Source organism: Urocampus carinirostris, chromosome 15 (assembly GCF_059441175.1).
Source record: "Urocampus carinirostris isolate Australia breed hairy pipefish chromosome 15, RoL_Ucar_1.0, whole genome shotgun sequence".
Lineage (NCBI taxonomy): Eukaryota > Metazoa > Chordata > Actinopteri > Syngnathiformes > Syngnathidae > Urocampus > Urocampus carinirostris.
In genome coordinates this window covers 35,325,016-35,348,846 of record NC_142363.1, presented here as the reverse complement: position 1 = coordinate 35,348,846, position 23,831 = coordinate 35,325,016, and the positions used below count along the sequence as shown (strand labels likewise).

Sequence of the window (23,831 nt, the reverse complement as noted above, 5' to 3'; positions counted from 1 at the left end):
AATGAAAAGAGAGCTGCGTGACACCGGACGAAGCCGGCCGGTCGAGCGAGTGGAGTACGAGCTTATCGCAGCGTTGATGATAAGCTTGGCTGCCACGTTCGCAACAAGTTTATTTCTGAAACCGTCTGACTCGGCTGCTTCTGCGAGAAACTATCAAATTTGCGGCCGCCACAGACTAAAAATACAGGGTGCGTGTATTATACTTCTAAACGAGTCTGTAAATAGTGCAAAATGGCAACCCATAGGAGTGGTTGACCCGGGATTTAATGGAAACGACGTGATGCTCATTCTGTGGCTAATTTGGTTGCGCTTCAACACTTTTGAAAGATTTACCAATGGCTATGTTTTTACATGCGGGCAATAATCCGATAATCTAATGGGAAGCAGAATACTGTACTTTGTTTTTATAGTTTGTATTTATTGTCTGTTTTTATTGGTATCTTGGTTTTTATTCTCTGTACAGTGACCATGGGTGTCCTGAAAGGCGCTTCGAAATAATATGTACTGTAAATTCTGGACTATAAGCCGCTTATTCAGTGATGCGGCCAATTTATGTAATTTTTCTAACAGCCGCCAGCGGCGCTCGAGTACAAATGGTAAGATTTAGACCGGTGGAATATTTATGCCGAGGAAGACTGCAACTTCTTAGCTTGTGCACAATTTAAATTAGCGTAGACATATCCTCACCATGTAAATTGCAATAAGAAAGGCACATGACTCAGCTTTCAAGCTAAATGCAATCGAGCAGTCCGATAAAGAAGGAAACCGAGTTACTGCACGTAAACCTTGCTTTGCGAGTGTGTTGCTAGCGTGTTTTTGAACAAGGGAGCATGGGACAACATCTATATGACAGTCTCTTTCCCATACTGGGGAAGACAACTTTGATGACGTCAGTTATAAGGAGGAAGATGAGGACGGTTTACCTTGATTTCTACAAGTACCGTATATTTTTTTTAAAAGACCCGTTTACTGTACTGCGAGCGTGTTGCTAGTAGCGTTTTGCTACCCTTCACAGGCACGGTTTGGGATGAAAGTTATAATATTATTATTAAAGCTTTGAAAACTCTCTCAGTGTACCGTCTTTCTTTGTAAATATGTGTATCCATGTATAATATGTATTTGCAACTGTATATTTTTGTAATGTATTTATTTTAGAGACTTATTCTGATATGTTTTCCACGGGCGAATCAAAAACGGGGGCTGATGGGAAGTGGAGTAAAGGTGAGACGTGTTTGTGGACGCAGCGGACAATAGTGGATATATATTTTTCCCACCCTTACCTTTGGAAATATACATTTTTTTCCCTTGGATTATTTTAAACGGGACCCGGACTCTGCAGGTTTGCATCAAACCTTAAGTACCGGTAACAATTTCCGTTTATTTTGCCGGCTGTGGATTTTGGACTGTGTACTTGATATTCGGTTACAATCGCGGGTCGGGTTTGGGTTAATTTTGTGATTGTATTACATGTTTAAATGAGGGCGCATGCGGCTTATGTACAGGTGCGGCTTGTGTAAGTACAAAAGCGGTTATCCTCTTAAAATGTGGTGGGTGCGGCTTATAATCAGGTGCGCTCTATAGTCCGGATTTAACGGTATTATTATTTCTGGAGAAATCCGAATGATCGTTTAAATGCTTAAGTCAAGTCAAGTCACGTTTATTTATGACGCCCTTAATCGCAAAAATGCCTCAAAGGACTGCACAGGATTACAATTACACCATTACCTGATCTTAAACCAACATGCGGGCAAGGAAAAATTCAAAACCTCAGCGTGAGGGAAAAAGAAACCTAGAGAAGGGGCCTCACAAGTAGTAATACCCCTTCCAGGATGACCAGGGTGGAATAGATTTAGCATTGAGTTACAGTACACAAACATAGTAAACATCAATAAAAGAGGACACTAGGTAACATGTTGAAAGTTGTCCGTAAAGTGCATTAAAGATGAACCAATACCCTGTATACTTGGCGTTTGCAAATATTCCGATTACAAGGGCAAATGGGAAGCAAATACATTGATTTTGCATAAAACTTGAGAATACATGAAATAAGTGTGCCACGTCTAATTTCATTGTCACAATAGGTTCAACCCATTTTGTAACAATGACAATAAAGGTATATTCTATTCTATTCTATAAAGGATGATTAAAATTATGTCACTCATCGAAATCTTGTTTGCTCCAAAAGTGAGCTCCATCGCTGCATGTCATGTGTTTACAAGATGTGCTTGTACCTGGATAGCCGAAAGGCGCTATATATGGTTAGATACAACTGTGGACTCCACTATATATGGACTGCGGCATTTTCGCAGTAGGACCAAAAACTAAAGTGGAAATGTCTTTTTAGAAAAACACAAGGGTCTTTTAACGAGTAAGCCCAAGTTTACATGTATCATTTGTCTCTCTACTACTATGAGGCTCTTTAACTCCACCCGGGGGAGTAAAAGCCCACATTAAACCGCACCCACACATTTGCATATTACCCTATTTTTATTACGTTGTCTATTTCCGTAGCACTATTTAAATACTCTATAACAAAACATTATATTGGGTATTTTTGTATTCTATATCTTTATTTTATTATTTTATTTTTCAACATAAGGATACTGCTGGAAGTGTGAATTTCCCTACGGGGATAAATAAAGTATCTATCTATCTTCAAGTCCAACAAGTATCCTGGATGTGGGTAACTCCACCTTCACACAAGCAATTGTATTCCGCAAATGCGGATACACGTACGAGTGATCAGAAAATCAAAGGACTAACCAGGGGTCGGAGACCTAAGGCATGTGATCCATATATGGCTCTTTTCATAGGTACCGGTACATATGGCTCGGATATAAAATGCTTCTTTTGCAAATTTTCTCTGTAGCATTCAATTTCTGATAAGCTCCAAGTCCAGTGTGGTACATGCAGAAATGAAAAAAAAACTAGTAGTAGAAGTGGTTCGGTCCAGTATATAAAGAGCACAGTCCCAACTACAGTTTACAGTCAAGGTGTCACACCAACAGACCCCATTTTGGCTGTAGGCCGCTAAGAATACCCTTATATGGCTGCTCATTAAACAATGTATATCCTCCGTTGAGATATCTTATGATAAAAACCCACAAAAAAATCTGTAAATGGCCAGAAAAGCCCGCCAAGCACAGGGCAATTTGATTGGGTGGGTGGATCTATGCAAACAACAATCATCTCTATATCATCCCTGTCAACCTGTACGTTTTTGCCGTACAAAGTACGTTTCTTATGCATTTTAAGACGTGTACGACGTACAAGAAAATCTGTACAGAAAAACGCAAATTTGTCAATTATGGCTTCCATCCGGTATACACCGACTATCACCAAACGGCAAATCAATCAAGTCAAACGAGTTCGCCGCGGTAGCCTCAATCTCAGTATCGTTTTTTTTCGTTGCAAACGAAGCGAGCGGTTGGTTGCTACTGTGCGCATGCATCTGCCGCCTCGGATTTCATGCGGTAGTTATGTAGTGAAAGGAAGTCCGTCTCGTTTTAGAGAACCGGCTTTTTCGGCTCAACTCATTCAAGAGGGCCGGCTCTCCAACGGCTCACTTGCTTTGATGCATTATATTACAAATCATTATTGTTGTGTAAAGAAGTTAAGAAAAAAGGAAGTATAAAAGGAGAAAATGAAAAAAGACAGGTTTGTGGTTATCCCTTTCATCAGTATATTACCAACAATAATTGAATGCAGAAAATGAATTCATAATTTGAATAAGAAATGTTTTTTCCTTTTACAGTGAACGCCCAAGCGACTTCATTTTTCAACTGTTTTTATAATAAACCTCATTCATGTCGAGCAACTCGGTATCTCACAACAAAATGTTCATTAACAAAATATATGATATAACGAAACACGTGTACAATATAACATGTTAAACTATATGAATAAACACGTTTGAAAAAAAATATGGTGTAAGATTATTTTGTATTTTGTAAGGGAAAATACAACATTTTTTAAGGGCATGGAGGTTGACAGGTATGTAATACGAGCCTCAATGATTTTAAATAATTGTGGGAGGAGATAAGTTGAAAGTAGTATATTTGTTGGTATGGGACATAGGCACTTCTCATTCTCATCTCATCTCATTAGCTGCACCGCTTATCCTCAGTAGGGTCGCGGGGGTGCTGGAGCCCATTCCAGCAATCGTCGGGCAGTGGGCAGGGGACAGCCTGAACTGGTTGCCAGCCAATCGCAGGGCACACGGGGACAGACAACTCACTCGCTCATTCACACCTAGGGACATTTTGGACCGGCCAATCCACCTGAAATGCATGTCTTTGGAATGTGGGAGGAAACCGGAGTGCCCGGAGGAAACCCACGCAAGCACGGGGAGAACATACAAACTCCGCACAGTTAGGCCCGAAGCTGGATTTGAACCCACGCGCTAACCACTGCGCCGCCGTGCTGCCGGACATAGGCTCTTCTGGCATTATTCTTATTTCATCAATTTTATTAAATCATCTAACGTCACACAGTCAAATAAATGCGCCTAAAAAAATTCTATCATGGCTCTTTGGACTCACCCAACACATTTTGATCTGAAATTTTGCAGTCAGACATGGCTTTACCGAATCGGAGTACTGGCAATAGTTTGTTTTTTATCGGATTATTGCCTGCATGGAAAGTCACCACCTGACATGTCCATTTTTGCAAAAAAAGTCTTTTTCTTTTGGTCTACTGTTGTTGCCAGACCATAACGATCTTCAGGTTAGCTAAATATCTGTCCAGTAAGGTGACACCGTTTTATAGAGAATTAAAAAAATTTTGTAGGTCAAAAGTATAGGTCAGTCTGTTCCAATCTTCTTGGAAGGATTCGTATCAAAGAACGATGGGAGGCGTCCTAAAATCAAATTCCGTCTCGTTGCCCGAACACACAGCCCAAAAATTCATGCTCGTAAACTTTGGTGTCACTTGATGCAACTCTTCGTCTCATCTATTAACATTGCCTGAATTCCGCAAACAAGTTTGAGTAGTACAAAAATAAAAACAAGGTCAAAAGTAAAACGGGGACAGAGAAATAAACGCTGAAAATGACAATGTCTTAATCCGGATCTGAACTGACAGGAGTTAAAAACAAACGTTAAAATTTTCCACATCTGATCTGTCCGAAAGGTATTTTCGATTTAATATATAACTCAATTGGACATTTGGACCGCATACCATTTAAAACTTGGTGCCTAGAAAATCAATGAGGAATACGTCCGGCCCGACCCGAACGTAATGATTGACATTTTCGGCCCGACCGGGTTGGGTCAGGCTTAGGCTTAAACTCTAACCTATAATCCTTGAACAAAATACTGATATCCAACAGATCAAATGTAACCATGGCTTTTTTTTAAAAATGTATGCACACATATGCTCTAAAATACTCAATGATTTTTTTTTAAATACAAAATTTTCACCTTCTAATTCGTTTTATTATTTAGTCTGAATAGTATTTAACTCATCCAGTGCCATAACATATACATTATTTTCAGAAGCATTGTACCTGAGTGCCAAAACGTAAAAATAAGTTTCATTTGTTCAATTTAAAAAAAAAAAAACTGTTCTAAGAGACATGGGTGCTGCTGATTAGTAAGTATCAAGTCCCTGGGAATGATTTCATTAGATAAATCACCACTCAATGGAAGGAATGGCTTTTATCAGATCCTTGTCCAGACATCAAGGAGCCCCCACTTCCTTGTGTTGCATCCTCTATCCAGCGATTAAGAGTGTGTGGATGGCGCCTAGTTTCAAAAATCGTGTGATCACGTCACCGGAGACATCCGGCTCTGAAAAGTTCTTGCAAAGTTTATAAGTTGAGTGTTCTTGCAATAAAATTTACCTTGCGAGCAAAGTGCGCTTGTGTTTCTAGAAATTATTGTTTAGATATTGGAGGTATCAGAGATGCAAAAATAAAACAGCCAAGCTTGAAATGCATCCTTTCATAGAAAAGGCGTTTTTCTTAGAAACAAGTATTTTCAAGACTGTTGTTTACTAGACAGTTTAATGAAGTCAATTATAGTCAAGTAAATGTATTCTTGACTGCACTGTTGGCACAGTCAGTGCTGTTGCAGGACAGCGTGGGCCAAATGACCTATTCATAGCACCCGTATTGCTAGGTGGTCTCCCATCCAGGAACTAACCAGGGCTGACCCTGCTTAGCTTCCTGGGATCGGGCATTCTCAGGGTGATATGTCTTTCAAACATGAGTCACAATATCAAAATTTGTCTGGTACCCGCACTTCCCAATTGAGAGAAACGTCTGGCATTGAATGAGTTAAATCTTTAAAACTAAAAGTACTTTGAGTTTAAGTCAAAGAGACGAAGATGTCTCTGCAGAAATGCAATCTGGGCAAAGAGAGGTCTTTCTTGGGGACTGTCAAGACCAGAACAGAGACAGGACCCACTTGCGTGCGTTTATCTTAGTTTTATTGGGAAGAAGGGAAAGGATAGTACACACGATCCGTAGATCGCAGGTTGCTCAAAACGCGGAAGTGGTATTTCCGTGGCGAGCGATGGCAGTGTCGAGAGCAAAAAAACCAGATCAGTAGCCGGGACGGGGGAGCAAAAATCGTGGCCGAGATCAGAAAAGGGGTCGGAGCCGGGAAACAGACGGGAATCAGAAGAGGAGAGAGTCAGGGTCGGAAGGCTTGCCTAGCATAAGCTGAGGTTCGCAGACGGACTGACAACCGGTGATAGGAAGACTCAACCGAGTCCCAGAAACGGCCCCAGGATTAGCGCAATTTTCTGGAACAATAACACTGCAAAATTAGACGTGAGAGCTCTTTAGGTGCAGCGTTTTAACCGTGCAGCCTGAAAATAAACATCAGCTATACGTTTGTACAACGCGTCCTTTGCTGGCTGCCGAGTTCAATTCGGGTTATGTGGAATCCGCAGGGCGTCGATGCGGATAGAGCACAATAAAAACACCGCCTGAAATAGAATGCTAACTCTAGTGAGATTCGTTGCGTAATATCCTAGCACTCTGAAATCGATTTATTCCTCAGCTTGAAGTGGTAGAAAGGAGTCTATAATGATAAGAAAGTAACCATTGATGTAAATATAAAAGCTAAAATAAAAATCAGATTTCGGGTCATTTTTGGACCATAAGCCGCACCTGATAATAAGCCGCACCTATTTTTAGAGCAAAAATAGAAAGACTGCACACAGAAAGAGTCTAAAGTTTTACACTGCCTGTAACATGCTGCAAACACAGCAGTAATAGAACAAAAAAATAAAAATAAATAAATAAATTTGATGACGTTTCTATATGTGGTTAGAGAATATAAATCAGGCATGTTTTCGGTCACCTATAAATGTTTCTAAAGACCAGGCCAAGTTGACGTTTCATTGAGTGGTTAGAGCAGGGGTGTCAAACTAATTTTTACTCGGGGGCCACACGATAAAACAAACCTTATCTCTGGGGCCGGACTAGTCCATTGAGGAGAGAGAACAGGAGAAAGAAATAAGAGAAAGAGAGGGAGAGAAAAAGAAAGAATGTGGGGGAAGGAACGAGAGAAAGGGAGAAAGAGAAAGGGAGAAAGTGAGGGAGAGAGAGAGAGAGAGAGAGAGAGAGAGAGGGGACGTGAGAAACAAAAGAGGTAAAAAGAGAAATAGTGAGAAAGGGGGAAAGAAAGAGAGAGAAAGAAAGAATTCCAAAGAGAAATTGAAAGCCTTCTGGTTGAGAGAATGGTTGAAGGAGAGATTAGGAATGCAAGAGAGAGAGAGAGAGAAAAAGACAAAAGAGAAAGAAAAAGAAAAACACAGAAAGAAAGAGACAAAGAGGAAAAAAGAAAGAGAAAGAGACAGAGAAAGTGAAAGAGAGAGAGATAGAGAGTGAGAGAAAAAAGAAGGGAGAAAGAGTGAGAAATACAACAACAGCATCTTTGTGAGAGGTATTTGGCTTTGGCAACATGAAGTGGACATATATCAACCTGCAGCTCATTTTTCTCTTGCACTTCCCTCAGCGTTGTCTCGCTGGCCGGATTCAATCCCTTAGTGGGCCTGATCCGGCCCGCGGGCCGCCTGTTTGACACCCCTGAGTTCGAGCACCCTCAATTTGTTGGTGTCGCTCCACTCTTGGCAGGCATGTTTTCGGCCACCTGTAAATTTATTTTAAGGCTCTGAATGTCACGGTTGCCATGGCGCCCAATTGGCCTCGCCCGTGTGGCGCCAGCTGCGGCTCGCTGACAGATTGGCTTTCCGTCTATTTAAGCTCAGTGCTCTCACTCTTCCTTTGTCAGCCCGTCAACGAACCTCTGCCCCGCAAGACGTGGGTTTCGACTCGGTCCTGTTTCCTGTTGGTATTTCCTGTCCGGTATTGTTTCCGTTTATTTTGTCCTGGTTAATATCGGTTTCCAGTTTTGTTCCCGTCTAGTTTGTCCCGTTTAATTTTGATATCCTGTTTTGATATCAATCCTGTCTGTCCCGTTGTTTAATATCGGTTTCCTGTTTCGTTCCTGTCTAGTTTGTACTGTTTATCTTCGATATCCTGTTTTGATATCAATCCTGTCTGTCCCGTCCTGTCCGGTATCGACCCCATCTGTCCGATATCTGCTCGGGCAATTGGTATCGATCTCGTCGGCCTCTGGCTTCCTATCGTTCCACGCCAGACCGCTGCCTAACGTGCATGACTCCCCATTTCCCGTAAAATAAAAGGCTTGTGTGAGAAACGTCACGCGTTTGGGTCCTGATCCTGTTCCGGTTCTTGACACTGAAAGCTCAAATGGTGAAAAAAATAATAATATTTTCTCTAGTAATCTTCAACTGTGTATTTATTGACTCGTTTTCACGTTTTTTTTCCAAAGTATATCGCTAATAAAATCTGTTCTCTTCGTGTTAAACATACTTTTTTATTACATCGCACCTTTTTAAACACGAACAAGGCTGATCTGTAAAATCAAGCTACTTGTAGTTATTTTTCTCTTTTTATTTCCGATTCAAACGAGAAAGCAAACGCCGCCGAAACTATTTACCGACGCTGGCGGTCGGAGGCCATGTTGACCTTGGCGGCACCTTGAAAAAAAAAGCAAACGAAAACACCCGCTTCCTTCTTTCTGCTTCTTTTTTGTCTCCTGCCAAAGTTCACAATTGTAAAATGGAGTCCAAGAGGCTCTTCCTTATTTTCTTGATTTTTTGTTGCTCATCCAAGAACATCCCAGAATAAAACAAGGATGAGGACACAGGAAAGGGAGGTCCGCTCCTTCTGGTTTTTGCCGTCCACCAAAGCCGAGGTGATGTTTACGGCGGAAGGTGGGACCGGTTTGAAATATAAAAAAACATGCTTAGGCCGCAAAACTGACAGTGACAAAGTATGTCTTCAATTCTGATTTGTTTTTGTGGCCGTTGAAAAAAAAAAAACCCTGCTAAAATCAGCTGTTGGGCAGAGAAACAAGACGGACTTCAATTATAACATCAAATCGGCCCGAAGTGTGGAAAAATGAATCGTGCGTCAAGTGGGAAGACAACCAAAATAAATAAAGAGGAAAAAAAAGAAGGAGGGGGGGTGTCGTTTGGAAGAAATTGGATTATTATTCTCTTGAGTTTTTTGGGACATAAATGACTTAAAACCACATGAGTAGGTGTGAGTGCTTAAAAAAAATGATTATACCAATTTTTTGGGTTGGTAAGCTGGTTTGTTCAGTTTGGTTGGTAGGTAAGTTAGTTGGTCAAATGGACAGAATGCATTCATTATACCTTATTTTGGTTGGTTGATTGGTCAGTAGGTAGGTTGGTTGTTGGGGGCTAAGCAGGTGAGCAGTGTTTTTCATTTTTCTTGGATGGATGGATGGATGGATGGATGGATGGATGGATGGATGGATGATGGATGGATGGATGGATGGATGAACCGAATATTTACCACTTTTTGGGGTTTGTAGGTTGATAGGTGGGTCAGTTATTGGTTGGTTTCATTTGATTGTTTGTTTGGTTAGTAGATAGGTAGGTTAGTTGGTCAAAAACCACCAATTTGGGTTAGTAAGTTGGGTAGGAAAGAAGATATACTACTTTTTTTGGATTGGTCTATTGGTTGGTTGGTAGGTAGGTAGGTAGGTAGGTAGGTAGGTAGGTAGGTAGGTAGGTAGGTAGGTAGGTAGGTAGGTAGGTAGGTAGGTAAGTTGGTTGGTTGTTTTGAGGCTAAACTGGTGGATGGTTTGGCCCATTTGTTTGGTTGGTTGGTAAAATGGACAGAAGATATACCACTTTTTAGGGTTTGTAGGTTGGTTGGTTGGATGGATGGACAGAATATTTACCAATATATTGGGTTTGTAAATTGAAAGGTTGGTCAGTTTTTGGTTGGTTCCATTTGTTTGTTTGTTTGGTTAGTAGATAGGTAGGTTAGTTGGTCAAATGGACAGAATGCATTCATTATACCTTATTTTGGTTGGTTGATTGGTCAGTAGGTAGGTTGGTTGTTGGGGGCTAAGCAGGTGAGCAGTGTTTTTCATTTTTCTTGGATGGATGGTTGGATGGATGGATGGATGGATGGATGGATGGATGGACGGATGATGGATGGATGAATGGATGGATGAACCGAATATTTACCACTTTTTGGGGTTTGTAGGTTGATAGGTGGGTCAGTTATTGGTTGGTTTCATTTGTTTGTTTGTTTGGTTAGTAGATAGGTAGGTTAGTTGGTCAAAAAACACCAATTTGGGTTAGTAAGTTGGGTAGGAAAGAAGATATACTACTTTTTTTGGATTGGTCTATTGGTTGGTTGGTAGGTAGGTAAGTTGGTTGGTTGTTTTGAGGCTGAACTGGTGGATGGTTTGGCCCATTTGGTTCGCGCCTCGGCCGACTCATACCTAATTGGTAAAATGGCGGCGCCCTCTGTTGGCTGCGGCTGCATCGGCTCGCTACAACGGGTCAGGTGTATCGACATTTCGTTCTGTGTACATTGTTACAAAGAATGACAATACAAAGGAAATTATTATTATTATTATTATTATTTGTTTGGTTGGTTGGTAAAATGGACAGAAGATATACCACTTTTTAGGGTTTGTAGGTTGGTTGGTTGGATGGATGGACAGAATATTTACCAATTTTTTGGGTTTGTAAATTGAAAGGTTGGTCAGTTTTTGGTTGGTTCCATTTGTTTGTTTGTTTGGTTAGTAGATAGATAGATAGATAGATAGATACTTTGTTCATCCCCGAAGGGAAATTCACATTTCCAGCAGCATCCCTGAGCTGAGAACAATCGAGAACAATCGAAAATAACACGATAGTAGGTTAGTTGGTCAAATACCACGTTTTGGGTTGGTAGGTTGGGTAGGACAGAAGATATACTACTTTTTTGGGGTTGGTCTATTGGTTGGTTGGTTGGTAGGTAGGTAGGTAGGTAGGTAGGTAGGTAGGTAGGTAGGTAGGTAGGTAGGTAGGTAGGTAGGTAGGTAGGTAGGTAGGTAAGTAAGTTGGTTGGTTGTTTTGAGGCTAAACTGGTGGATGGTTTGGCTCATTTATTTGGTTGGTTGGTAAAATGGACAGAAGATATACCACTTTTTAGGGTATGTAGGTTGATAGGTTGGTCAGTTTTTGGTTGGTTCCATTTGTTTGTTTGTTTGGTTAGTAGATAGGTAGGTTAGTTGGTCAAATACCACGTTTTGGGTTGGTAGGTTGGGTAGGACAGAAGATATACTACTTTTTTGGGGTTGGTCTATTGGTTGGTAGGTAGGTAGGTAGGTAGGTAGGTAGGTAGGTAGGTGGGTAGGTAGGTAGGTAGGTAGGTAGGTAGGTAAGTAAGTTGGTTGGTTGTTTTGAGGCTAAACTGGTGGATGGTTTGGCTCATTTATTTGGTTGGTTGGTAAAATGGACAGAAGATATACCACTTTTTAGGGTATGTAGGTTGATAGGTTGGTCAGTTTTTGGTTGGTTCCATTTGTTTGTTTGTTTGGTTAGTAGATAGGTAGGTTAGTTGGTCAAATACCACGTTTTGGGTTGGTAGGTTGGGTAGGACAGAAGATATACTACTTTTTTGGGGTTGGTCTATTGGTTGGTTGGTTGGGAGGTAGGTAGGTAGGTAGGTAGGTGGGTAGGTAGGTAGGTAGGTAGGTAGGTAGGTAGGTAGGTAAGTAAGTTGGTTGGTTGTTTTGAGGCTAAACTGGTGGATGGTTTGGCTCATTTGTTTGGTTGGTTGGTAAAATGGACAGAAGATATACCACTTTTTAGGGTATGTAGGTTGATAGGTTGGTCAGTTGTTTGTTGGTTCCATTTGTTTGTTTGTTTGGTTAGTAGATATGTAGGTTGGTTGGTCAAATACCACCTTTTGGGGTTGGTAGGTTGGGTAGGACAGAAGATATACTACTTTTTTTGGGTTGGTCTTTTGGTTGGTTGGTAGATAGGTAGGATAGTTTGTTGTTCTGAGGCTAAACTGGTGGATGGTTTGGCTCATTTGTTTGGTTGGTTTGTAGAATGGACAGAAGATATACCACTTTTTAGGGTTTGTAGGTTGGTTGGTTGGTTGGTTGTGGGTAGGGGTTTGTTGGTCTTGGGTGGTTTGGTTTGTTTGGTTGGGTGGTTGGTAGTTTAAATGTAGAAGAGACATACAACCATTTTGGGTTAGTTGGTTGGTCCTGTTCATTTGTTTGGTTGGTTGGTTGGTTGGTTGTGGGTGGAGGTCTGTTGGTCTTGGGTGGCTTGGTTTGTTTGGTTGGGTGGGTTGGTGGATGGTTGGTCAAATGTGAAAAGACATACCACCATTTTGGGTTAGTTCTGTTCATTTGTTTGGTTGGTTGGTTGGTTGTGGGTGGAGGTCTGTTGGTCTTGGGTGGCTTGGTTTGTTTGGTTGGGTGGGTTGGTGGATGGTTGGTCAAATGTGAAAAGACATACCACCATTTTGGGTTAGTTCTGTTCATTTGTTTGGTTGGTTGGTTGGTTGGTTGTGGGTGGAAGTCTGTTGGTCTTGGGTGGTTTGGTTTGTTTGGTTGAGTGGTTGGTGGGTCAAATATGAAAAGAAATACCACCATTTTGGGTTACTTGGTTGGTCCTGTTCATTTGTTTGCTTGGTTGGAATGACAGAAGCTATTATACCACATTTATGTATTGGTTGTTTGGTCGGTCAGTCTGCTAGTGGGTAGTTCCGTTTGTTTGCTTGGTAGGTAGGTAGGTACCACTTTTTTCGTTCGGTTGGTCAGAGTGGCAGCAGTTCATTTTGTTGTTGGTGCGCAAGTAGTTGAGTACAATAAGTCGATAGATTGGTCGGGTGTGATTGAACAGAAGATGTTTTACCACTTTCAAAAAAAAAACATGTTTTAGGTATGATTTGTATATTTGTCCGTCAGCAAAACAGCAAACTAGACCAAGAATAACTTTTGCTTACTTGTTTCCGGGTAAAGGCCGGCGCCACATGACCCCCCGTCATCAAGGTAGCACTTTCCGCTAAACAGCCCTCATTTACGTAAACAAAAACCTCCGGCGAATCTTTAATTAGGTCGTCGAAGAAAGATGGCCGCCGTGTCAATAAATACACGGCAGTGGCGAGAAACAGGCCAGCCGGTCGGTGCGGTGTAGAGTTGAGACCCTCTAAATAGATTAGCCATCTCGAGGAAAAATCCACACGCATCATTTACGGTCACTTGTGTGTTTTCCAACATGTGATTATTTGGGTGTGGGCATTTCCGAAACGGGAGAAATTACAGCTGGACTGCGTCAAAGCCGAGCCGGAGGACTAACAGGAGATAATAAGACGGAAGAAAGCGGCAGAAACGCGACTGCAATCGTAGGCGTTAGCCCCGCACCCCTGAAATAATTCCAGGGAAAAAAAAGACTCACCTTTTATATCTACTGACGAGCTGCAACCAAGATAGTAAATGAAGTTTCCACGTTCGGGGCCTTTCTCCTGTCAGAATAAAAAACAAAACTAGTTTCGTCAAAACGTTCTCAAAATTTAAGAAAAAACTAACATGCAATAAATATGTATTATTTAATTTATTTCAAATTCCTTGATTGTAAAACAACCACTAGAGGGCTTGTTACATTTGGTTGTTCCATAGAAAGAGAAGCACAACTTGGTCGTGTTTCCTCTGGACGTCTACCTAAAGCGCATGAGGTATCGAAGCCAGCACTAACTTGTTAAAAAGATTCTGAGCATTTATGTACCTCATCAAAACACATTTTGAAATTTCTACAGAAGTAGTAGCACATCTTGCTTGTGTATTCTCTCTACCTTTTCATAGTAAGTGCGAGGCATTGGAGATAAAAACGAGACGATAATTAGTCACTTGACACCACGCGATAAGAGATAATCGGCAAACACGACTTGTTCGAAGGATTCTAAGCACTAATGTTCTTCATTAGAATATGTTTTGATTTTCTATTCAAGCGGTAACAAATTTGGTCTTGTCTCCTCCCAACCCCTTTGTAATGTACGTTAGGAACTGGAGCTCAGCCATAATCCGTAAAGATTAAAAGCATTTATGTTCCTCATTAGAATATTCAGTATTTCGGTTTTCTACAGAAGTAATAGCACAACTTGGTTGTGTCTACTCTCCAACTCTTCATAATGTGCACAAGGCTCGAGGGATTAAAAAAAAGACCTGATAGTCACTTAATGCAAAGTTATAAAATTCATTTAGCCAAGACTACTTGTTAGAAAGATTCGAAGCATTTATGTTCCTCATTATAAAAGGTTTTGATTTTCTGTACAAACAGTGGTCATGTCTCCTCCCCACCTCTTTGTAATGTGAGCGAGGAACTGGAGCTCGGCCATAATCCGTAAAGATTGAAAGTATTTATGTTCCTCATTAGAATATACGGTACTTGGGTTTTTTTTATAGAAGTAATATCACAACTTGGTCGTGTCTACTCTCCAACTCTTCATAATGAGCACAAGGCTCGAGGGATAAAAAAGACCTGATAGTCACTTCATGCTAAGCTATAAAATTAATTCAGCCAAGACTACTAGTTAGAAAGATTCGAAGCATTTATGTTCTTCATTTTAAAAGGTTTTGATTTTCTATACAAACAGTGGTCATGTCTCCTCCCTACCTCTTTGTAATGTGAGCGAGGAACTGGAGCTCGGCCATAATCCGTAAAGATTGAAAGTATTTATGTTCCTCATTAGAAAATACGGTATTTGGGTTTTCTATAGAAGTAATAGCACAACTTGGTCGTGTCTACTCTCCAACTCTTCATAAATAGCACAAGGCTCGAGGGATAAAAAAGACCTGATAGTCACTTCATGCTAAGCTATAAAATTAATTCAGCCAAGACTACTAGTTAGAAAGATTCGAAGCATTTATGTTCTTCATTTTAAAAGGTTTTGATTTTCTATACAAACAGTGGTCATGTCTCCTCCCTACCTCTTTGTAATGTGAGCGAGGAACTGGAGCTCGGCCATAATCCGTAAAGATTGAAAGTATTTATGTTCCTCATTAGAAAATACGGTATTTGGGTTTTCTATAGAAGTAATAGCACAACTTGGTCGTGTCTACTCTCCAACTCTTCATAATGAGCACAAGGCCCCAGGGATAAAAAAAAAAAAAGAACTAATAATTATTCACTAAATGCAAAGCTATAATATTCATTCAGTCAACACTATTTGTTAGAAAGTTTTTCTGTTCCTCATTATAAAATGTTTTGATTTTCTATACAATCAGTGGTCATGTCTCCTCCCCACCTCTTTGTAATGTGAGCGAGGAACTGGAGCTCGGCCATAATCCGTAAAGATTGAAAGCATTTATGTTCCTCATTAGAATATACAGTCTTTGCGTTTTCTATGGAAGTAATAGCGCAAATCGGTTGTGTCTCCTCTCGAACTCTTCATAATGTGTACAATTTATTATAAGGCTTATTTGAAGATTGTAACGCGGCCACTTGAGGTACGCAGAAACTTAAATCATCCAACAATTGTTATTAATTTAGTGTCGCATTTACCTTATTTACTGCCAACGACGGCTATACACGTCAAAGATCCATTTTATTCTACCAAAATGTTAAAACATCATAAAATACTAATATTTTATATTTTTAAAAAGAACAATCAAAATATATTTGAAAATTAAATGAATATCAAAACATAGAACCTTAAAAATGATTTTTTTTTTTTCAAATTTCGTTCATTTAAATATCTGAATAACCGATATTGGTATTGGCTAGTGGCACAAGTACCGAACCCTTTAAAGAAGGATTCTATCAAAATTGATACCTTATTTTTAAACACACACGCTATTTTTTACCCAAAAAGGCTTATTTGTTTGGCCTCTGTCTTCACAAAAGACTTCTCTTAATATATACTATAATTTCAGAGTATAAAAACGATTTTAGTAGCTTATTTAGTTGTAAAAAGTAAAGTAAAAACCCACACATTTCAATATAAAACTACAGTACTTATTTTGCACTGCAATTTAGTAAAAAGGTCCTTTTTTTTTTTAGAAGTGTTTATTTTACAGGATCTCTGTGGAAAACAGTTCATTAAGTTGCTTTGCCTCCATCAAAAGTTTTGTGATGTCTCTGTGTAAAAGTTTATTATCAGACTTATTTTTAGGGATGCACGATAATTATCCGGGTTGATAGTTTTGGGAACGATATGACGTCAAAGTTTGGAGCCTAACAGAAAAAAAAGAGCCGATATTTTGTCACCGAAAGCCACACTAAATTAATCAATCACTTGTTAGAAAAAAATCTAAGGATTTCTGTTCCCCCATATGGGGTATATTTTGATTTTTTACAGTAGTAGCATAACTTGGTCGTTTCTCCTCTCCACCTCTTTGCAATGTGCGTGAGGCATCGCAGAGCTCAGCATTTATCAGTAAAGATTCTCAACATTTATGCTCCTCATTTGAATATGTTGTGATTTTCAAAAGAAGCCATAGCACAACTTGGTCGTTTCTCCTCTCGACCTTTTTGGAATGTGAGCAGTGTTTCCCGTAGAATTTTGTGAGACTCCGGTGGGTGGAGAATGGACAGTCTAGGGCACAGGTGTCAAACAGGCGGCCCGCGAGCCAGATCAGGCCCGCTAAGGGATTGAATCCGGCCCGCGAGACAACACTCAGAGAAGCGCAAGAGAAAAACGAGCTGCAGGTTGAAATATGTTCACTTGATGTTGCCTAAGCCAGGTGCCTCGAACAAAGACACTGTACTTGTATTTATTTCTCTCTTTCTCTCTCTCTCTCTCTCTCTCTCTCTCTCTCTCTTTTTCTCTCTTCCACCCCTTTTCTCCCACTGTCTCTTTCACTCTCTGTGTCTTTTAACCTCTTTTGCTCTAACTTCATTTTTTCCTTTTCTCTCTCTTTTCTCTTTCTCTCTTCATACCCTCCGCTCTTTCTTTTCTCTTTTCTCTCCTTCTGTCTTTCTATGTCTTATTGGATTTCTTTCTTCCTCTCCCTTTCTTTTCCCCCTCTCTCACGACTTTTTATCTTTTGTTTCTCACGCTCTCTCCCTCTCTCTTTTTCTTTCTTTGTCCCGCCCTCTCTCCTTTTCCATTCCCTTTTCTCCTATTTCTTTCTCTTTTTCTTTCTCTTTAATCTACTAGTCCGGCCCCCGACAGAATGTTCTATCGCATGGCCCCCGAGTTAAAATGAGTTTGACACCCTTGGTCTAGGGAAAGGGTCTGAATTGCAGCCCTTTGGGGTAATTGTTTGACGCCCTCACCTCAATATGAAAGTTGAAACCATTAACAATCCAGTAAACTTCCCCTAACATCCCAACCCAAGATTTACCTAAAGTAAATTCAATGCTGTTCTTAAACTTGTTTGGAGAATATAGACGTTTTTGATCTCTTTTGAGAAGTAACATTCCGAAGTTTTCGCCCCAACTGAAATAACAACAACAAGTTGAGTTAGAACACAACAAGTGCACAGCTCTAAAACCTCTGCAACCGTGTATTTGACTTTGGCCATTTTTTAGATATCGTGAAAGAGTTGCAAATGTTTGACTTCTCCTTCCAGAAGGCAATCACGTTGATGGCGCGTAAAAATAGATAGCGAGTGATATTACGCACATTTATTTCGGTTCTGATTTGAATACACACTGTACATATGCACATCTTTCTTTTGGGAATTTCATTGGATAACCGATGTGTCAATCATCATCTGAATCGGTCACTCCTGGCTGAGGATATTTGGAGCCAAGGAAATCCGAGTCTTCAATACAGGCCATCATAGGCTATTGCAGGCTGTGGAGCGTGAAAAAAATCTTGCAATTGGTCAAGAGTGATGTTACTTGAAGCCCGTCAATCAGAAGCCCGGCCATATTAGAAAAAAATCTAATGAATCGGTTTAATTGTAAAAGAGAATTATGGGCGAAACAGACGGATTACAACGAAGATGGCAAAACGATGAAGGAATGCTTTTAGGCGGATTTTTTTTTTAAATGTATCTGTCAACATTAACATGTGTTTTGGAGTAAATATTTTATATTTATAATATGTTTAGCACCTCCTAGAAAAACATCAAACATTAAAAGGAACAAAATTCATTTTAAAAAGAATCCAATATACACAAACTATGATATAAGAAATTTGCACTTATTTTATATAACATAAGCTAATTGTCAGCCATTTTGCTGCTAGGGGTAACCAAAAACTTTAAAAAGGCTGGGCAAGTAAATGGGAGGTAAAATTCTACCTTTTGGTCACTTTGGGTCTCCATAGTTTGTATTCTTCCTGAGACTTGTTTTTAGTTGCACGACACAATACAGCAATATCTAGTGGTCAAAGAAAATTAAGGATTTATTCATACATTTTCACCCTACTTGATTTAAAGTTTCACATTCATTCTCAATGTTTTTTTAGATCTTATTTTTGGTAGAAAATTGAAAAATACAGAACAGTTGAGTGTTTTTAATCAGAGCTTTTCATGTGGAAGAACTGATTTGGCCCAATTTCACCCAGACCCTCGCTTCAGAGGCTCCCAAGTTAATTGAATTTGAGACCCTTGGTCTCGAGGGGTCCAGGGGAGGGTCAAAAAAAAAGAAGGAACTAGAAATAAAAAGAGTAAACGCAGAAGAAGCCAAATATGGATTCTCTTGAATGAAATTGATTTCTCCAAAGCAGAGTGCATTGTCTATCAGTAACAGAAGAAAACGAATCAGCCCCGAAAAGCTGAGGTACCTTTTAAATGCCAATCTTAAGTCGACACTGTTCATATTTTGGCTTCACATATTTTGATTCATATTGTTTTGCATGCTTTTAAGGCTCCAAGAATACTTCTTCCCCAAGGCCATCACAACCCTAAAGGAACGCACAAACTGTGAAAAGATATCTTGTGTCAATATCGGGTTTATTTCTTTGTTTTTTGTTGCCAAATTAAACTGTGAAAAAATATATTCTATCATCAAAACTGTGAAAAAAATTTAAATGATGTATGTAAATTATATATATATATTTATACTTTGTTATCACACTTGTTTTCAGTGTTTTGTTACAATGCACTATTCTTCATAGCATAACTATTTATTATTATTGTTATTATCATTATAACTTAGGCCAGTTTTTTTAAGCACTATGTTGTAAAAATAATATTTTTTGGTCCATTAATCCTGATAGCCTTTTGTCTTTTTTCTTTGAAGTCTTTATATTACATAATTTAGCCTGGAGTACCATGTCAAATCTTGTTGCATATGAATTAAATTGATGACAATAAAGACAATTCTAATTTTAATTCTAATACATTGTACAAAAGTTGTCTTTTGTATTTTATAGTTTATTTATAGCATTGAAAATTTAACATTTTGTGTTTTGCATTTCTTTCAGGGATTTTAATATGTTTTTGACTTTAAATCTGTTCAGTTTGTAAAAAGCTAAACTTGTTTTTATTTTTATTTCAGATTAACAGATGGTTTGGTGGCTGGTAGGATCCCTTGACTACATGGGTTGTAGGGGCACCATTTCCTGTGGTGTGTCTTGGGCAAGTACAGCCTGATGGCGCCCATGCGTCTGCATACCAGCAAATGTTTCCACTCGGCCTCGAACCGGGAACCTTTTGCATGTTAGGTGAATGTGCTAACAACTTCACTACGAAAACACACGCCACGTTCCTGCTTGGAGACTTCACTCTAAAAACGCTGGTTTACTAGTGATCCCAAGAGCCAAGAAGAAATCCGCAGGTTCGAGCGCGTTCTCCATTTGAGCCCCTGTACTGTGGAATGCTCTGCCCCCTGAGAATTGATCTACAACCTCAGTGGAACTGTTTAAATCTAGGCTTAAAACACTCCTCTATTCTAGAGTTTATGAATGACTTATATTTCATGTTGAAAATGTCTTTGTTTTGTTTTTTAAATCCCTTGAAATATCTATTGCAGCCTGGTCTTCCTGGAAGGGGGATTACCTCATGTGCGGCCCTTTCTCAAGGTTTTTATATTTCCTAATGCTGATGTTTTTGAATTTTTCCTTGCCCTCGTGTAGGTTTTAGATCAGGGGATGGTGTCATTATAGTCTGTGGTCTGTGCAGCCCTTTGATCCTTAACTAGTTTTTACGTATGTTTTTATTTTTATTTGTTTAAATATAGCAGGGAGTTAAAACATCCGTCTCCGGAAGTATTTGTATCAGAAAGAAAAGAAAAAAAACAGCTATCATACATCTTTACTTATTTATATACAGGGTTGGGTAGGGTTACTTTAACTTGATTACTTTCAATGACTTTTGGATTACTCCAATACCAAATATGCTAATAAAAGACAAAAGAAAGTAAATATGAATAAAATGACTCAATTTTGTGCAGGCTTGGGGAGTAATGGAATACATGGAACAGCAAAAATGATGTTGGCAAGCTGTTTGGATTTATTTTCATTTTGTTTCTGTCGCATTTGATGTGAGTTTTGCTGAAGATCAAAGCCAGGAGAGAAAGCTTACCACGTGTTGTGAGTCATCATTTTATTCATATTTAGTTTCTTTTGTCTTTTATTAGCATATTTGGTATTGGAGTCATCCAAAAGTCATTGAAAGTAATCCAGTTAAAGTAACCCTATCCAACCCTGTTTATAGTATCTTACGTGGACATTTGAATGGTTTTCTATGAACCTATACTACTACTGCTGTCACCTGGCGGTCAACAGGGGTAGTGCACCAAAGGGGAAAAACACATGCAGGCTTTAAAAAGCATAAAAAAGAAGCAAAATAAATAAAATAGACGGCGTGCACACACTCAAGTGGGATTTTGTGGACAAATAAACGAGCAAGTACTCATTTGGACACGTCTTTTCCAAATTAGAAGAGTATTTTAAGAGCTCAGCATATTTATACAGTGGTGGAGGGGGGCACCTGCAAACATGGGGTCCAGGAACTCACGTGCATTTAAAAACAAGTTAAGAAGGTAAAAAAATGGTCACAAAAACCTTATTTCATTTTGTTAATAAGACAGTGATTGAAAATTAAGTAAGATAGGAGGGAATTAGTATGGCGGAAGATCGATTCCAAAAAGTCGTTTTAATGAGCAACAATAATTAATAATAACAACAAATGTCAGGGAAAAAAATAGGATTTGAATTTAACTTTAATAAATTTATAATAATAATAAAAAAATAATAATTACATATGAAAATAATTTAAATGAATTTAATCTTAAGTTTATTTTAAAATGTAATTATAAGAGCAAAATATTGATTACAATTTTGGGGATAATGCAAAATAAAGTAATTCCAATACATTTTATTTTAATAAATTGATTAAAAATAAAAATCATATATCAAATACGTTGTAAGAAGTAATAACAGTTTTGAATAATAATCACAAAATATAAAAAATAGTGTCAACAATTGCATTTTTAATTAATGAATTCTTTTTTTTTTAAATAAAGCCATTGAAGGGTAAAACATTTATTTAAGTTTTATTTAAGAAATGTGATGGTACCAAAAATACTAATTTATGAAAATTATTGAATTAATAGAAACAATAGAAGTAACAATTTCAAAGGTGAAATATCAATGAAAATGTAATTTCAATAAATACAATAATAATGATAATCAAAATAATAATAATTATGATATACTATTATTTTAATAGAAGTAATTCCAATAAATAAATAATAAATGCACACAAATAAAGTAAATAAAAGCATTTTTAGAGGCAAAGTATGTATTGAAATTTGATTTGAATGAATTTAATATAATTTAATATAAAGGACATAGACAATTCCAAACCTAATTTAAATTTGATTTGATAAAAAGTCAGTTGCAAAAAAATGGAAAATGCAAATAAAACATAAATAGCCAAAACAATGACACCAAAATAAGAGCATAAAACAAATAATTAAAAGCAAATTTTAATTTGAAAACTGAAGACAATTACAATAAAATGTTAATTATTTTTGAGATTTAATTAAAAAGTAAAAAAAAAAAAAATTAACCAACTGTTGTCAAGAATAAGAAATCAAATTCTACGAAAAAGTATATAAGTATATTAAAAACAAATGAAATATATTTTTAAAGTTAAAAACAAAACATGATAATAAGTTAAGATTTAAATGTGTTTGTAACAATCATAATGCCATGCTTGGTGTTGCCAGGCTTGCCGTTGCTGGGCATTCTACTTGGGCGAGGTTGTTGGGGCTGTGGATTGTTGAAAAAGCGCCAGGTAGCCACTAGTGAGTGCCAAAGAGCCGCATACATCTCCAGAGACGCTTGTATATAAAAGCAGATGTTTATCGATCTTTTTGGTATTTTTTGGGGGCAAGCCTTGCTGCAAAGCTAGCTTAAGACCATACCAGACGCCCCTAGTACAACCGTGTACATTTTCACAATAATTGGTTGAGCAGTTTTGAAGCCTATAAGCCACATACGGGCGGGCGGGCGTTCACGCACACACACAGATCTGGATTTATATACAAGTTTAGATTACATTCATTCTTCATTATTTCATCTCATAAAATAATAGTATTTTTAGATCATTTATTTTTTTCAAGTAAATAAAACAAATCTTATAAAAGTGCCTGTACGAAAGTTGAAAAAAGTTTAGTTTTTTTGTTCATTTTTAATAGCATTGATTAATATAGTTCAATATCTATTAAATGTGATCATTTATAAAGTTATTAAAACAATATTAATTGATTCAATCATTGTCTGCACCGCTTATCCTCAGTAGGGTCGCGGGGGTGCTGGAGCATATTCCAGCTGTCTTCGGGCAGTGGGTAGGGGACACCCTGAACTGGTTGCCACACAGAGACAGACAACTCACACGCTCATTCACACCTAGGGACGATTTGAAACAACCAATTAACCTGACATGCATGTTTTTGGAATGTGGGAGGAAACCCAAACAAGCACTGGGAGAACATGCAAACTCCACAAAGTAAGGCTGGTAGCTGGATTTGAACCCATGACTTTACTGTGCTGCGGACACACTAACCACTGCACTGCCATTCTGGCATTATTAAAACAATATTACAAAAATGCTTTTAGAACAAACTGCAAAAAAAATCTTCATTTATTTTTCATGATTTAACTGTATTTAGTTGATTATTAGATATATAAAATAAAAACACAAAAATGATTATGTATGGATTTTTCACAATCAATTGTTGAAGTGTCCTTGGGCAAGACACTGAATCTCTAATGCCCCCAATAAGCAGGTAGGCACCTTGCATGGCTGACTCCCTATTGGTATGTGAGTGTGTGTGTGAATGGGTAAGTGTGGAGCACATTTTAAAGTGCTTTGGTAGGTCTTCATTGACTTGAAAAGCACTATAGAAATGCAGACCATTTACCATTTAGCATCTTGATTATCCTCAAAACGTTTGGACTATTGTTGTCTGAGTGTGTGTGAAATTGTGAATGGGTAAGTGTGAACCACATTGTAAAGCAACTTGGGAGGTCTTCATTGACTTGAAAAGCGCTATAGAAATGCAGACCATTTACCGTTTAGCATCTTGATTATCCTCAAAACGTTTGGACTATTGGTGTTTGA

The 23,831-nt window shown here is 38.5% G+C and overlaps 1 long non-coding RNA gene across 1 annotated transcript in view; it reads right to left on the bottom strand.

Moving 5' to 3' along the window:
• Positions 1-23,831, bottom strand: part of LOC148352234 (uncharacterized) — a 130,924-nt gene that overhangs the window by 90,604 nt on the left and 16,489 nt on the right. The window contains exon 2 of the long non-coding RNA XR_015852892.1: positions 13,765-13,831. This is a non-coding gene — a long non-coding RNA (uncharacterized LOC148352234). The remainder of the gene's footprint in view (positions 1-13,764; positions 13,832-23,831) is intronic.